This window comes from Cinclus cinclus, chromosome 4 (assembly GCF_963662255.1).
Source record: "Cinclus cinclus chromosome 4, bCinCin1.1, whole genome shotgun sequence".
Classification (NCBI taxonomy): Eukaryota; Metazoa; Chordata; class Aves; order Passeriformes; family Cinclidae; genus Cinclus; species Cinclus cinclus.
This window is the reverse complement of record NC_085049.1, coordinates 56,548,057-56,565,211: the sequence shown is the minus strand read 5'-3', so window position 1 is coordinate 56,565,211 and position 17,155 is coordinate 56,548,057.

Below are 17,155 nucleotides of genomic sequence, written 5' to 3'. Positions count from 1 at the left end.
CTGATCCTGAGATGGGCTCCAGTCTGCCAGATTAGGAGAAACAGACACTACAGGACCAGACAGGTACTCCAGTTATGCCACCAACATACAAAGTATGCCTGTCTGAAGAAAATTTGGAGGGAAACAGTTTTGTTTGCATGCTTGCAAAAAAATATCGAAAAGCCAGTGCAAGTGCACTGTATTTTTATTCCTTATAGTCCTTTCCCAGCCTGGAGCCATCTCATCTTGGCAATGTGGTGATGTCCCTAGGACAGTGTTTGCATCAGGATTGGATACCCCTCCTGCCTGTACTCCCTGTGCTGTCCTTTTCTGAAGGGGAAAAAAACCCAAAGAAATCTGCTTGTACACCAAAAAAAATCTCACAGCCACTGGAAAAGAGCCCAAAAAGTTGAAACCTGCCATCAGTGTGGGAAAGGATGAGAGAGAGAAATTATGGCAGGCAGTCCTGACACCACTATTTCTTGGCAGGAGACAAGTGCCTGTGCATCTCGGGTAACTTCCCAGAGTAAGAAAGTACAATCATAGCTCAGCACAGAGGAGCAAAGAGCTTGGAGACAAAGGTCCCATCTTTCTGTTGACCCTTGAGGGAAAACTGACATCCTCACCACCCAGACTGGACAGTCTGACCAGCTTGGCTCCTCATGCTTTCCAAACCTTCTGGGCAGTGGCTGTGTAGCTCTGCCTTCCCACCCTGCTGTCTCAGATAAAGTCACTCTCTGCAGAAGGGAATGCCTCCAGGAACAGGGCTGAATCTGGCCATGATGCCTTCACTTTGCTTCCTGTGCTGCTGTGGTGAGAAACCATGGGTGGGTTTGATCAATCCAGCTGGACAAGCAGCCCAAAAGTTGGCTTTCCCCAGTTTCTAAGGACTTAGCTGCATTATCTGACCACACTGGTGGTCACCCAATACCTGTGCCCAGGCTTCTTCATCCTTGGAAAAGGAAGTAGCTGACATATTGCTTTGACTGTAACTCTTTAAAGGAGACTGCCTTCCAGCTGAAGCAAAACCCCAGGAAATTCTTAACAAAACTCCCAGCAGTGTCAGAAAAGTGACAGGAGACTGAAGCAAGGGCTTAATAAAGGAGTGAGTCTTCCAATCAATTGGTGTGAGTTAATTAATTAATTGCTGCAGTTGCAATGTCATTCCCTCTGGTTGAGTAATTGGGGAAATCAGCCACCTGAGGGTCTTAGGGAGTTAATTGCCTTAAACTTTGTTAAAGCAGAGTGATAATACCATTTAAAAAATGCTATCAATGCACATTTCTTGTCTTTTGGGATCTTCCAAACCCATTCTTCATTTCGCAGAGCAAAACCTTTAGAGTTTTACTTGGAACAACCAAGTAATGGAGACAAATGAGGTGGAGAAACAGAGAGCACAACTGTGAAATATAAGTTCTGTATCATCTGAAACAGAAGCCATGCTAGTGAATTTGATATACCCTGAATCACTCCCCAAACTTTCAGTGTCCATCCAGACTCCTGTCCCTTCTTAAGTGCTGTTTCTCTATCAGGGAGTGGAGCTTCCCTACTCTCTTGGAGCCGCTATTCTCTTTTAAACTTGTATGAAAACCCTTTTCTTTTTTTCAACCTGATTTTATCTCAAAGAAGAGTTGGCAGAAATAAGAGAACTATTCTGGGAAGAGAAGAAACCCATCTCCCTTCACTTTTACAGCTACCTATTTTTCAGGCTGAAGCTGAGCTTCTCTGTGTTTTAGACCTCCCTCTTGAGTGAGTCCTTTGAGAGCCTTGCAGGACATTGGGTCTTCTGTCAATGAAAGTGGATATTTTTGGCTGGAGCCCCTGCAGACGTCTTCTTAAGGAGGCAAAGTGGAGCCTTTTAATGATATCAAGCTGTCCTAAGGCAAAGCTAGCTCTGTCCCAGCAGCAGAAAAATCCTGTCAGAAGGCTTAGCCTGCGGTGTGTCTGGCTTTCAGGCTGTCGGGTCTCTGTGCTCTCCCTGCACTCCCTGCTTGTTTGTCTGTGGCTCCAACACACACTGTGCTCCAGACAGCTGCCTTTGCTTTCCTGCCCAGGGCTCCCATCTGTACTCTGCAAGATTTTGGCTCCCTGACAAGTGATGGAGCAGAAGGAAAAAAATTCTCTCTCCAGGACTCTGAGTTTTCCCTAGCCAGAGCCTGCTAGAAAACGTCACCTTTTCTTAATATTTCTGATTGGAAACAACCCACAAAAAGTGAGCTGGAATAAAGAAACCAAAAGAAGGAAACAGCTTTGTCTCTCAAAGTTCATCACATGACATACAGTGAGTGCATATAGAAGAAACATTGACAACTTGATGATATAAATTTCCATAATTTTTATCCCAGTTGTTTACAATGTTTATTTCCTTGTTTTCCTCATAAAGCCCTTTGAGTCCTATTATAGCATAGTGTGAGGGTTTGTCAAAAAATGAAAGGAGATCACAGCCTTTCAAAAGACGGAGGAAAGATTGAAATTGTTAGATCTACAGCCTCAGAAAACGGAACAAAACCGAGCAACTTGTGTTATAAATGGTACATTTAAACATTCCAGAGATTTTATAGGGCCATAATAATGATTTTCTTATTGCTTGAGGCTGGAAAAACTGGTATTTTCTTCCTTTTCCAGCATTCCTGGTCTCCAAGAGCCTTTTGGAGAGGTGACTTGGGGCAGAGTGTCTCAGATCTCCCCGCTGCAGCCCTGTCAGAGGCTCCCAGTGAGGGACACCGCAGCTCTCAGATGCAAACCGCCGTTTTCTCCCTCCTATCTTATCTATCAGTCACTTTGTATGGGAGCTCGTACACATATTATTAAATATAAATACAAACCCCAGGCACACATTTTTATCCTTAAGTAATAAAATCTAATGGAAGAATTTACAGTCATGGGTTGTAAAGCAATAATAGCTGTAAAATCATTTAGCAGGGTTCAAACACAGGTGAAAGGAGAAGTTCAGAAGTTCAGTGTCTAAATATGTTTCCTGTCAGTTTCCTATGACAAACAGCAAATCCCCTATTGACATGGTACCAGTAAGGAAAGAGCAGAACTGCTCTCAGCAGCTCCACTTGTATTTTTGAGGTCATGGCTTGTTCAGGTTTATTACTTCTGAAGTGCATTTTCTATGGGTCAAGTTACTCAGTGCATAGTAGTGAGAACTGGAAAGGTCACTGCAGAGACAACAGGAATCCAAATTTCTGAATGGTGCCACTCAAGCCCAATGAAGGGCGAATAAACTTTTTACTTGAGACATGATACACATGATGTATCACAGATGGAGACCACTTGCATTACCTGGAGGCAAATTCCTGGTGCAGGCAAGCCTGGGCTCTGTTTTTATTGGCACCTAGTGCTCCACCAAAAAAGACTTAGATGCAATTATCGTTAAAATACTCACATGTATATTGCTTATATTGCAGTTTCTGCCATTTCTAGCAAGTAGCTCTTTCTAGCAACTGTTGCTTACTACATGTAGCCATTCTAAGTTGGGCAAAAATTTTGTTAAATGTCTTCAGCTGCCAAAGCATAAAACACATTTGGTTCTTAAGAGATTGAGCCTGTCTTCTTGTGCCTCTATTGTTTATTGGTGTAAGAATAAAAGCTACTAAACCTAGGCCTTGGGAGTTGCCACCACATCAGGTGGCTGACTTTAAACTCCAGGTCCCGCCTGCTATGTGGTGCCAGCCTGAGGCACTGAGACAGGCATGAGGTAGGAACCTCACAGCCGTTGTTAGTTCTGCTTCTGCTGCTGCATTACTTAACATCCCACCTGAACTTTGCCCTAATGATGGGGGTAGATAAGTTGTAAGGTTGCTCACTGGATAAGAAGATAACTTTGCCCCGTGCTTCATTTCGTAATTATTTTTTTAACAAATTATTAGAAGGTGTGAGAGGTACTAAAGAGTGTACCTCCTCTCAATAAAAAAGAACTCAATTTCTTCAGCAAGCTAGCAGGAAGGTGATAGCTATGATGTGTGCAACACAAGAACTTTAGCATTTCATGGTCTTTGGCACTTTTAAACTTAATTAGTCTTGGCAATCTACTTCCAGCGAATCAAGGTTGTGCTCCCAAACAAGCCCGTTACTGCCCTATCTGAAGAAGTATCACCACTTCCTTGAAGCCAATCAAACACTCGTATTTTTTCCTGGGAATTGAAGAGATTCTCTGTCATAGTCATGTGCATAAAACTTATCTAAACGCTCTTGTTGGAACAGGCTGCCATTTTGGTGCTGTGCTCTTTCCACGCTGGGATGCCTGGTGTGCTGAAGAAGGCAGCCAAACAGCCCATTACTCCTTCTGTACACACAAGTGCATCATCCTTTCCCATGTTGTCCTCTGCAATAACGCACAGCAGGGAACAAGTTGCCCAGAGAGGATTTCTGATGGGCTGCCATGGGAGTTAGGGGACACTGTGGTAAGACAGGGGTTTAGAAAAGTGCTGAAACCTATCCCTGAGGAAAGTGAGGATGGCTCCTCTATTTGGCTTGGTTTCTCATGTTGCCAGGCTGTTCTTTTAGGGTTTTGTTTGAAAAAAAGAATCAGAGAAAGCTTTAGTTCTGGTGGAAGTTAACGCATTAGCAGTTTTACTTTTTCACCTGCTTTGTTCTGTCTATTCTCTTTCTTTCTTATGCTTTGTGCTGTTCCTTTCTTCATTTAGTCCTAATTCCTGGTGTGATTTGCTTTCCACTGCCTGGCTCTTTCCTCAAGGACAGGTCACAGAAAGTAAGCACAGGGTCACTGGCTGGAAAAAAAGGGCAAAAAGGGCATCTCTGTGGATTGCCCCCATGCTGACCTCTTCAGAGAGTTTATGTAGTCTTGCCTGCAAAGAAATTGTGCTGGACACAGAGCAGTTTGCAAGGCAAGTTCTCTGGAAGGCAGAGAAGGTCAGCATTTGGGCTGCCTGGAGGGGCTTGGTGTCTCTTTCTCTGTGCTGTCTTCCCTTACATGCCAGTGCTACTGGCTACAACACCTTCAAACCTTGTTAGAAGAGAATCATCAGCTAAGAAACACATGGATCAAGAACTGTTGCCTGCCTGGGAAGGGAGATCAGTGTGTTGGGCTTCTAGTGCAGCAGGGTAAATCTAGAGAGGACGGTTTACTGGGAAAAGATCCCAGGCACAGTTTTCAGGGTTCGAGCTCAAAGTGAATTGAGCTGGTACTGACAGAACTGTGGCCTTGCAAAGCAACAGAGAGACTGGCCCTGCATTTTTCAGGGATATGGTTAACCCCAAAATTCCTTGCTTCCTGACATTAATTATCTACCTCTGGTTTTGCCATCTTTTTCTCATACATGTCTTTACTCTCCTTCAGCAAAGTCTTGCAGCTGACTACAAGATTTGTCAGTGCAGCCAGATGCCCTGAGACTGGACCCTGGGAGCAGAAGACAAACAAAACCATCTACAGTCTGCATCCTCCTGGGATCTCCAGGTAGCCTCATTTCCCCAAATGAACAGCTCCACCACTGCATGAGGCAAGTGGGACAAAACAGTTCCCCCAGATTTACAAACAGGCAAGAAAAAGCACCGTGCGCACAATGGCTCATGCATTCAGGGCAAATGTTTATAGTACAAATTTAGCATCGACTGAAGCAGATTAACAATTGGTTGCAGAATGTTATCCACATCCCCATTGTCCCCCAGGACACCATGAGCCAGTGAGCAAGCTGTTGACAGCACAAGACATCAGACCTTATCAGCCCAGCAGTAGCTTGTAGCACTGTGGGCATCAGAACCTGCAGGTGGAGATCAGTGATGAAAACTGGGGCTACTGATGTTGTTAGGGCTTGGTGGGGTTTTAATTCCTAGCCTGACAGATGTCAGATAAGGGGGACAACACACTGGCAAGGGGAACACAAGAAAACATGATGGTTCAGAGAGCAGATACTGAATCCCCTTGTCTGCAGGGCTTTTTGTGGTGGATTTGCAATGGGTCAGTTTAACATTTAAAAAATTAGCTCTCCCTGCATTCAGGAGAGACTTTGCATGAGATGGTTGAGAGCAACTGAAATGGGGCTCATGTCTTTGCCTGACCTGTAGAATGAAAATAAATTTGTACCTAATACATGAGATTAAGTGCCAGCCAGAGCACTATCGGGGTCCTGGTATCCCAATACACTAAAAATGCCAGATAGATGAATACAAATAACATTGCACTTACAGCAAACAGCAAAGATACAGTGCTGCTTCTCAGAGAATTGAAAAAATTATGCCTTTCTACATAAAGGAAGAAAAGAAGACTTTTCTTACTGTGTAGACACAGAAGCAGAAGTTGGAAACATTGGTTAGTTGCTCATGGTATATTACTTGATTTGGAAAAGGTGGTAATGTTTCTCACTTGTCCCTAAAATGGCACATTGTGGATTACATTGTGACACTTGAGGGTTAAACCTTTTTATGGGCCACATTATTTTCCCTTATTTAGCTCCAGGCTCCATTTCAGCACCACCAAAACCCAAAGACTGGTTTACGACCTTCCTCAAACAATATCTTGGAACTCCAGAGCTATCAGGAGCCATAGTATAATTGTAAATGAGCTAAGCTGGTTGGGAGGCTAATTGCTGCTAAGTGACTTGATTGTCTCATGCAGACAGCAGGAAGGTCTCTCTGCTCCCATCTCACATGTACAGTGCAGAACTGGGGTAATGTAGCAAGTGGCTGATTAAAAAATGTAAATGCAAAGGCTACTGGCCTGCCCAACCAGTCAGATACCTGTTTCCAGTCCATGTGGCTAGGCGGCTGCTTTCTAGAGTTTCTGAATATTTTGGGTCTTCTCAGAGGGTTTGGGAGGAGCTTTCCTTTAGGAGGAGGACAAGGTTGCCAGATATTCCCTCCAGCCTCTGTGTAAATCCACAATAATTACATTTTGCAACCTTTATTTCCTGATACTCTGGCACTGCTGAGGAGCTTTAAGTGCAACTCCATGTGGAATGTGTGGTATGTGCAGGTCATTCCTAAACTGCCCTATCTCATGTGGGTGCTCCCACTCTGCCAGCTTGGCTGAGGGGTAGCTGGGATTCTTCTGAGCTGGTCCCAGGTAGTAAAACCTATGCCATCAGCCATTTGATGAAATGAGCTTCCCATTCCTCATTTTCTCACCTAATGGGCAGAGCAGGGTGGTGCTATCAGCTACAGGACCAGACACCTTGTGGGAAAGCAGAGACACAAGAAGCTGTCCACTTCCATGCACTGGCTTGTGTAGCTACCTCTTTCATTAAAGGGAAACGGCAAGAAATGGCAGCAGTGAAGCCAGGCTCTGAAGCAGGATCACAGCCTGTGTGTGGTGCTGCTCAGAGAACATAAAAGCAACAATGGGGGGATGCATGTCACACCTGATGCTGTTGTTGACAATGCCCACTGTGTGTGACCTTGCAGCAAACTTCTCTGATGATTGCCAGTCCCCTCTAAGCAGTTTGCCTTTCCAGAGGAGATACTGAGAAACAGCATCTGTCAGGAAGTAGGATGACTCCAGGCCAGACTGTGTTAGGTATGGGCTTCTTGGTATGTGGGGAGACACAGATGTACTGCATACAATTTCTGCAAATGCTGAGAGGCAAATATCAGACTGAACGGCCTTTCACATGGCAGGAAACCCAAGATGTGGAGCAACAAAATATTTCCTTTGCAAAGGAAAATTCCATCACTCAGAAGACCATGGTTTTATTTCTCCATGGCATTTTTGACTGGCATGTGGGCATTGCCATTATGGTGGGCAGTGCAACGACTGCTGAGAGCAAGTGTTAAAGCGATCAGGATTTTTAGTTGAATTTTTCTACAAAGAAAAAAAAAGTAACATAAAAAGTAAGATAAATCTTTAGCCTTTATTAGGATTAATGGGGCAAATCTTAGATTAAACTCTGCTACTGAAGCAGCATTGATTGTAGGTGGGAGTTGCAGAGCTCAGCAATAGGAAGGCAACCGTGATGCCTTTGGTTAATGAACACATTCCTGCTGTCATCAGCCCCGGCGCTGCCTTTGCACTGCCCAGCTAATAAGAGAGAAAAAAGTTGCTCTGAGTTTTTAATATAGTTCCTATCTAATGTGTTGATTCCATCTGAGTTTGTCTCAGGTATTTTTCCAGCCTAAGGAGGAAATTCTGGGGCTTTGAAGCCATTCCTACTTGGGAAAAAGAAGTCATTAGCAGAGACTAGTGCAGGAGCTTGTACCACACAGGGTAGTGGAATTGTGCTCATTGTGATGCTGCAAGATGTGGCAAGATAAATAATTTTAATCACAGAGCCAGTGGAGAACGTGTCTTTACCCCCTTAGATTTTCAGACGACCCAGGTGTAACAATGAGAAAAATAATCCCTTGAAAGAACTTGTAGCTGTTTCAGCATCAAGATTTAGTACACTATAGGATGGAAATATATGGGAAGCATCCGTCAATGTGTCAGCATTTGAAAACAAGGAGAGCAAAAAAACCAAAGAACAACTAACAAAGAAACTCCCAAGAGGACAAAATGGAGTTTGTCTGAGAAAGACTGTCCAGAAAGGATATTGCTTTGTCTTTGCTTGGAATTCTCGCTTTGCTGTCCCCTCATTCTAATCTAGCTTCTCGTGGCACCCAGGAGACTCTGCCTGAAATGTCAGAGTTAATTTACACCAGGAAAATTCTGTGAGCCTTTGTAGGAAACCATGAATCATCTCAGTGTGTTTCATGTATTTTGATTGTTGCACAGAGAAATTGTGGATGCTCTGTTCCTGGAAGTGTTAAAGGCCAGGTTGGATGGGGCTCTGAGAAATCTGGTCTAGTGGAAGGTATCCCTACACATGGCAGGGAAGTTGGAACTGGATGATCTTTAAGGCCCCTTCAAACTCAAACCATTCTATGATGCTGTGATTCTTTGATTATTTTCCCAGGTGAAGCAGCTCTCTGTGGAGAAAAGCTGAGTTGGAGCAGTGAGTGGCAGTCCATGTCCGACATGCCGTGCACCTTTGGGGAGTCCAGGTGCTTTCCAAAGCTGTCCCCTATTTTCAGGGATCCGTGCCCACATAGTAATGCCAGGGTGAGATCACTGTGGAAGGAACTCAGAATCCAAATTGTACAAAATGCTTCCAAATTTGTGTAGTAGGTGAATTCAGACTGCCTTTCTGTAGCAAAAAGCTGGTGGGAAGAAACTCTTCATAACATGTCCATCTTTCCCTCTCCTATTCTGGACCATGGCTATCTGGTGAAAGGCTTCTTTAAACAGGGTGAAGATGTCCCATGAAAGTGAATACAAATCCATTAAGAAGAAAAAAATAAATAATTTGGCAATCGGCCAAGGAAAAGAACTTCTATTTCTGTTTGGAAGTCACATGGTCTGGGCATCACCAGAAGGTTTTCTTTGTGTTTGGGTAGCAAAACTCATCATTGCTGATAGAGAAATTGTGAGGCCTGCCTGATCTTCCCAGAGCTTTTTCAAGTTGATCTTTATTAGCACATACATCTCAAAACTGATGGCCCATGCAGGGAGAGATTTTATTAATTCCAAGTGCAGGTGAGATGGGAATAAGAAAAGATGTATATGTGACACAGGCATTCATAGGGATACCTATGGGATACCTGGGGATTCTCCATCTGCTCCTCCCCACCAAGGGCAGGGTACTTTGCTGAGGTGCAGCTCCTGGGCTGGTGACCCTAAGTAGCTTACAGGCTGAACCTGGCTGGTGTCTCACCAGCTTATTGCTCTGCATTGATCAAATCTCAGCACACCTCGACTGTCACATCACTTTGCTCTGAGATGACATTTAGCATGACCCATGCCAGTGCTGTGTGCTGCATGAAAATGCTGGCACACCATTTGGCTACTTCAGAGATGGAGGAAGAGGTCCTATCTCTGGGAGGTGCAATCTGTTTGATTGATTTAGCAACTGAATGCCTGCTTTTAATTTTTTTTTACAGTGGGACCTTGTAATGAGTTTAGTGAGTTAAAATCAGATTGTCAAGGGTGGCTCTTCACTGCTAGCAAAACAGAAAAAAATTAATCAAGAATTTCTTGTCAACTGCTAGAAAATACTTTCCATCACCCCTAGGGAACTGTGCCTGCTGGAGACTGTGAGTGATTTTGGAAGCAGCAGGCAGGGAAATCACTTATTTTATTAGCTATATTTTGCAGCCCAGTATGTTTGTACAGTAAATAATATTTTGCATAAAGTCACTTGCTGATGCTGTACGTTTTATCATGGGCTGCTTTTTTTTACAGCTGCTCTTTTATGTGTCAGCACTGAGCATTTGTTTGTGTCATCATCTGTGCTTTACATTGCTATGTGTGGTGATATAACTGTTCCAAAGCTTTGTACTATGACAGGGGTGTCACAGTTATTTGGGAGAGATGGAACCACACTTTGAGCATTTTTCACTCTTTCCATGGCCACATTTATGGTGTTTGTAAAATTCTATGCCATTTTATGGCATTTCTAAAATAATGTCATTTTATGGCAGTTGGGAAATGCTGTGATTTCAATGAAAAATGGACTACACTGGTTTCAGTGGGAGAATTTTCCAGTGCCACCAAGGGATAAAAAAAACAGCCAAAGTTTCTGAGCATAACAGAAAACTCTTTTGAGGACAGCAGCAATTGAAGTGTTTTCTGCCTTTGGTATGTAAGTGATTATTTTTCTTGTGGTAAACAGTATTTGCTGTTTTGTACAATATGTATGAGAAAAGAGTGCAGCAAGAAAACCCCTATAGTTAAGAATTTTAATAAAGTAGAACCTCAAGGAAATTATGTATTTATAATCACACCCATATGTAAAGGAGTAATCATGTTCAAAGGCTGCCAAGTCCCTAAAACTGGTATTGGTAAAATTTAGTTCTGTGCAAAGGGCCAGAGAAAGGGCCCTGGGGCTTGTCTCGGCTCAGTATCTTCTATGTTAATTTGTCCCTATTTGCAGGATGTTAGTGCTCTTGTTTGTCAGAATTAAACAGGAGTGTCATTAAATACTGCAGTCATTTTTATTCCATGCAGCTGGGTAACCTTCAGTAGCTATGGTCAACTCCCCCCACCTCACCTCCCCTCCTTGCAGGCTGCACTCTTAGCCATAATTGAAGAAAAATCCAAAGAGGAGCTGGAGGTGAGGCTTGTTAGAGCTACTAATTAGCTGATGCCATAACATCAGAATTACAAGCCAATTCCTTGGAGGACTCCAGGGCCTCTTCTCACCAGCTTGGAGACAGATGCCAAATTTACCCTCAGAAAACAGGGGCAGATGATTAGTGCTGACACCCTCCAGTTCCATCACTGAACTGTCTGGCCCAGGGTGGTTGGTTCAAGGGCCTTGGCTGGAATTAAAGTTTTCTGTCAAGGCTGTTTTTTTTAAAAAGTTTTATTAAAAAAATTTCCAGACTAATTCAAGTGAATATGAAATTTGATAAGGGACATTTCTTTTCCAGAGCTTCTCATTTTGGGAGGAAGGGAAAAACAACAGCAGCTCTGCTGATGATAAACTTCACTTAAAAGTTGAACTACCATTGATTGTTGTGATTTCATTTGCGCTTATCTTTTAATTAAGATATCCTCATCTGATTTCTAATTTTTTTCAAGATGATTTCTCCTCTACTCTCTTTACATGTGGTTCAGGAGCAGGTGTTCTGTGACTCTGAATGAATATACATAATGTTACATCCCTTATTTCCCATATTGAATGGTGAAGACAGCCTTATAAGAAGAGGAGTATTGTTAAGATATATACATTACATTGAGGAGAGTATCCAGACCCTGCCTGATACAATTAGGCATTGAAGAGCCATAGTTTTGTGGCCACATCTGGACTGCCTGAATTAGGCAGACTCTGTGGAGGGATTTAGACATACTTAAATTCAAAAGCCCCTGTCATTTCAAAATAATCCTTCTCAGAAATGGGAACAGCCAGCATTGTTGAGGGTATCTGCTACCACCAGCACTGAAGATGTGATCCTACTGCTGCACTTCCCAGACCAAAAGCCACAGCTGGACCTTGGACCTATTGATCACAGCTTCTACTCACCAGCATGTGCACCCTCAGTCTTCTCTGCCTTGAGGAGGATGGGATGCACAGCTCTGGTTAGTACGGGCAAAGAGGGTGATCCTGTTTCAGCCTGGGCCATGGTGCAGGCAGGAATGCAAAGTTTTTGGACCAGGAGAGCAAACATCAGAGCCCAGGCAGGATCTACTGGTCTGCTGGGAGAAGGAGGACTGGGATTATTCTACTTGATTACATCCTCCCCACAGAAAATGAAGGCACAAGATTAATTTTGTTCCTAGTAAACATTTACACTAAGAACCAGTTATTTTATGACAGTGTGATAAAACATTTCCTGGGCTAGTGCTGTGTGCTGCAACAGATCCTGCAAGAGCTGAGAAGACTTGGCTTCCCAAAAGAGGAGTTTCAAATTTTCATAGCTCCTTCAGTGCTATCATTCACTGTAACTTGAGTACAAATTTGATTTTATTAAAACAGCTTGTCTGAGGTAGCTCAGCTAACCACAGAAAACATAAGATGCTACCACATGCTGTTGTTTTCATAAGGACAGCACCTTTAATATTGGAGAGCACTAAATTGTCTGGAATTATATCAACTCCTGTAATGCTGTGCTAATGCTGGTCTGCATTTGAAGAACTCCATGCGCAACATGAACAGGCCTCTGGCTGCAGTTTTCTTTTGTGAGTATATGTGTAAGTGGTGTTTTTTTTTTTCCAGCACACACCAGTGTCTGGTTCTGCCACGGTAGATGGACATTTTCCTGTTGGTAACAACAGAGACTGAACTGTTCTCTCACAGTCAGGCTCACCATCCTTCCTGGAGGCATTTCTAGCCCCCAGTTACAGAGAGCTGAACAGCAGATTTTTGCAAGCTAAAGATCAAAAGGCAGTTTTTTCCCCATAGCACCCTACATATTTTGTGAGTGGTCATAGGAAGTTATTTATTTCATGTGTTTCACCATTAGGCTTGAGGAGCTTGCTCCACCAGTCTGATCCTGTGATTGAGGCAGTGGGGCATTCAGGAAGCTAAGGAAAAGGGTCCTGCTGGCTTTCATTAGAGTTTTGTGGCCCATGTGCTGTTCACAGCAAGCCAAGAATTGAACTTGTGGTGGGAAATTGTGCTGAGCCATTAGCGTAAATGCTCCTCGGGAGCATCAACTCCAGAAGAAATGTAATTGCTATCATCTAAAGGATACAGAATAAACCTGTGCAAACCAATACTTTTCAAAGACTAATACTTTGGCCAGATGACAGTAGTTGGTGACAATGATGGCAAAGAGCAAAATTAACAGAAAAGGCCACCTCTGTGTCAGATTTCAAGTTCCTGCTCAAAGTGCTATTTTCAAAAGGGTACCAAAATTTTGTCACCCTGAGTTAAAAGGTGCAATTTCTCCAGCCTCAGGGACTGAATTGCTTGGATTTAAGACATCGGCCTGAGGCAGACAGATAACATAGAGAAATGTCAAAATTTGAAAGTTAAAATTTGTTGAAATTCCAAGTGTCTGAGAGCAGCCAGATTGCACTGCAGAGTGCTATAAAATGCCATCAGTAAAAGACTGCTAACGCCTGTGATGCAGGCTCAGATTTAAGACCCCTTGGTGGGGACCTGCTTTTTGTAACTGTAAGAAAGATAATCTTGGGATTTGTATAATAGACCCCGAACACCAGACACCTATTTACTTCTGCTCCAGGAAAACAAAGGAAAAAGGCCCTTCTGAGTATGTCCTTACACCAGCAAGATTTTCATGGTAGTGAGGAGGTGTTTACCCTGCCAGGCACCCCTAAAAAGGCTGTGCACCTATTCCTGCTTGGGAAATCCTGGCAGTGTTGTATGGGACAGCTCTAAATTCAGAGCAGCAAAAAGAGATTAGTGGAGGGAATAAAACAAAAGTAGCAGGGGTATTAGTCCTGTTAATGCGAGTGGGAGACAAAAGAAAGAAGGCAGGGAAAAGCAAGGCTTCAGAGAGTGGAAGATTATGATAGACAAGGCTGGTATTGCTGAGAGCCCTACAAGTTTTCCTAGCTTCAGTAGTCACAAGCAGAGGAAAGGTCACCCTACAGTCAGGAATGTGCTTCCTGAAGTGAAAGAAAGTGTTAAATTGGTTTTTCCTATTATTGAGGGACAGACAAAGTGACTCTTTTCTGCTTTCAGAAGCATTGGAAAGCATTAAAAGCTGACAAGGCCCAGGGTCTGCAAGGCTGTAAATAGCAGCATCTATATTTAATCAAAGGTGATGAAGGATTCAGTGAATTTCTGTCCTGTAAGCTCAACATCAGCCATGTGACAAAGACAAGTAATGTGATGGCAAAGAACGTGACTATGAGAGTTTTGAAATGCAGAGAAACAGACAACTACTACAGATTCCTGGCACGTGGGTGCTTGCTGGTACTCTTGTAATTCTTAAGCAAGTTTCAGATCATTCAGGTGGCCAACATGTACCACTTAGTATGATGACTCCAGAAAGGGTCACAGTGCCAATACAAGCTTTCCCGTGAGGGGACATCCTCTCCTTAAAATGTCCATGACAATAGCTGTTGGAATAATGAATCATTTGCTACTTTGGGACACAGATTTTTTTTTTTTTTTTTTTGAGCTTATTGAAAACCAAACCTGTTTGAATTTCCTTTTAAAGCATTTAATCTAAACCCACCTTGTGGCTTTGACACCAGGTTCATTTTTGATCAAACTCCAGAGTCCTTTCAGAAGCTCCAGCTCTGAAGACCTGGAATGAAAGGCATTTTCCCTTCTCGCCCTCTTCATTCTGCTGGGCTTCAGGAGGTCAGGAGGTGAGTTTTTGTTGTTAGCTGCTTGAAAATAAAATCATTCTGTGCTGGTATCTTTGGATAGTCAGTGTAAATTATGGATTTCAGGAAAAGCAAGAACATGTCCTGGAAGTGGGGTAAAGCTGTCCCAGGAAGAGAGCAGATTTGCATAAACAGGGAGTAAGTGTCACAGGAGACCACCTTGGAAGAGGCAAACTCTCCTGGTTGGATAAAAGCCCATCTGAATTAATTCACCGACCACTTTATTTTGAATTAAGCCCTTATTTACACCAAGTCTTCTGTCTTGATCTCCCTAAGATGCACAGACATTGGCTCATTTGGTGTTTCCTGAGCTAGAAGTGATAATGTTCTCTCATACCAAAGCCAAATCAAACTACACAGAGGCAAAATATCAGCAGAGCAAGAAAACAGAATTAGGCCTTTAGGCGACAACCATTGTCCAGGCTAAGGGGAGACATGAGGGAACAGAGGAAGGACATTTTACAGTCACTCAGTAAAGTCAGGTCAGAGCACAAAGTGGGAAGAGCACATAGAGCTTGGTCAAAAAGCATGGGGAACCAGATGTTTGGCTGCTTTAAATCAAAGGTTTTTCTGACCCAAGGTCTACTGTGTACCCGCATGGAATTGCAGACCAGGCATCACCCTCTCTGCATGCTCTCTTTTTCACTGTGATCAAAACATGTGGTAAAAACAGGAGGGGAAAAAATAGAAACTTTTAAAAGTAAACAACCCCCTCAAAACTCCAGCTCTCTTTTCTAGTCACCCCCACAAAACAGTGGCAACCATAAAAGCAAAGCTTTCTAGAGGGCCCTGGGTTCTCTTACTCTCTTTGTTTTACCAAAAAGTCAGTGTGAAACTGGAAATCAAGGCCACGAGCCAGAGGGAGAAATTGTTAAGGTCACAAGGGGTTTTAGGAAAGATTAAAGGTTGAAGCTATCATATGGAAAATGCAAGTGGAATGTCATGGAGAGCTGTGAAACTGCAGGAGTCTCCCCCAGGGAACCTGTAAACCCTGTCATTTGAATCACTTGATATTAGGAGAAGAGGTTAGGATGAAACTATGACTACATTTCCATACTCATGTCTTGTGTGGTCAGCTTCCTTGAATGACTTCTCCCTCAAGCAACTCCTTGTCAGGTTTAAGATATGTTTGCCCAAAGCAATCCTGTATGTCTGAAGAACTGCAGAGTTGAGGATGTCCCAAGGACTGGTGTGTCCAACCTGGCATTATGTGGAAACATCAGAGTATTAAAAAATGTAAAAGTAGCATCTTAAGCTTCTTACTTCCATATCCTGACCAAGGAAAATGGTCATGTGATCATCCCAGAATCCTCCTCTAGGCTAAAGAAATACTCATGCAGAAAAGCTATCTCAATGGAGGTGCTGGCCTGAATCCCCAGGCTGTTGTGCAAAGAGACATGTTCCCTTAGCTTTAGATGATTATGATGCCTATACTCCAGATAACCATTGCATAAGGACAATTCACATTCCAGAAATCTCACTAATGAGTGAACTGCACCTAATTCAGAAACCTTACTATGATCACTTGTTCTTCTTTAAAGTAAGCTCAAGGTCTTTAATTTGAGAGTCCATGTGTGTGTGTGTGGCTACAATGCAGTCATCCGAAGTTGCATGAGGTGAACACCACAACTCATTTGTGTTGATTTTAATCAGTAAGATGTTTAAGCTATTTGCTGGAGCTGAAGTTTAGCCCTGAACCTGACCTGAGTGTCCTTCAGGTGACTGATAAAATACCAGGGACGAAGATGATAGAGAATTCAGATCCAAGCAGGTATGAGGAAAAGGTCTTGTGGAAGACCTGCAAGACTAAGGATAGAGTATATACAGTGCAGAAATCAGTGGAAATGGGATTGGACCCTGGGTAAGCACGGGAGAGAAAAGCACCATATGTTGGAAGGGGATGAGTATTATGTAAATAACAGTAATAGAGACATTTCATAAATGGGCAGGCTGATCTCATTATTTATCTACAATTAAACTAAACTGTGGGGTCATACCATCCTATTAGACCTAGCAGATTAAACTCAGGCTGTCTCTTTTTGCTACTGTTTCTGGGGGAGTTCTGGAGCTTTCTTAATTTAGGTCAAAAAACGAGAGGCTTCCTCATAAGCATTTTAATTAACCACCTGAAGAATTCTCTTGCCCCCAGAGACTTGCAGTACCAAATCCAGAGCTCAGACTGTCATATTTCAGCTCAGATTGTGTTTGTGTCCCTTTATTCAAGTCAAAAACACAGACAGCAAATCAACACCACCCCCTCCCCAACTGACTACTTGGGAAAAAAAAAAGTATCTTGAAACTGATTTTTGACCTAAACATGTTCTTTACAGCAGCCCAGTATATGAACACCAGGGTGTATGAGGAAAGTGACCAAAATCTGCAGAGAAAAGCACTTTTGGCTGGACCTTAGGCCTATGCACACTTCATCCCAGACAT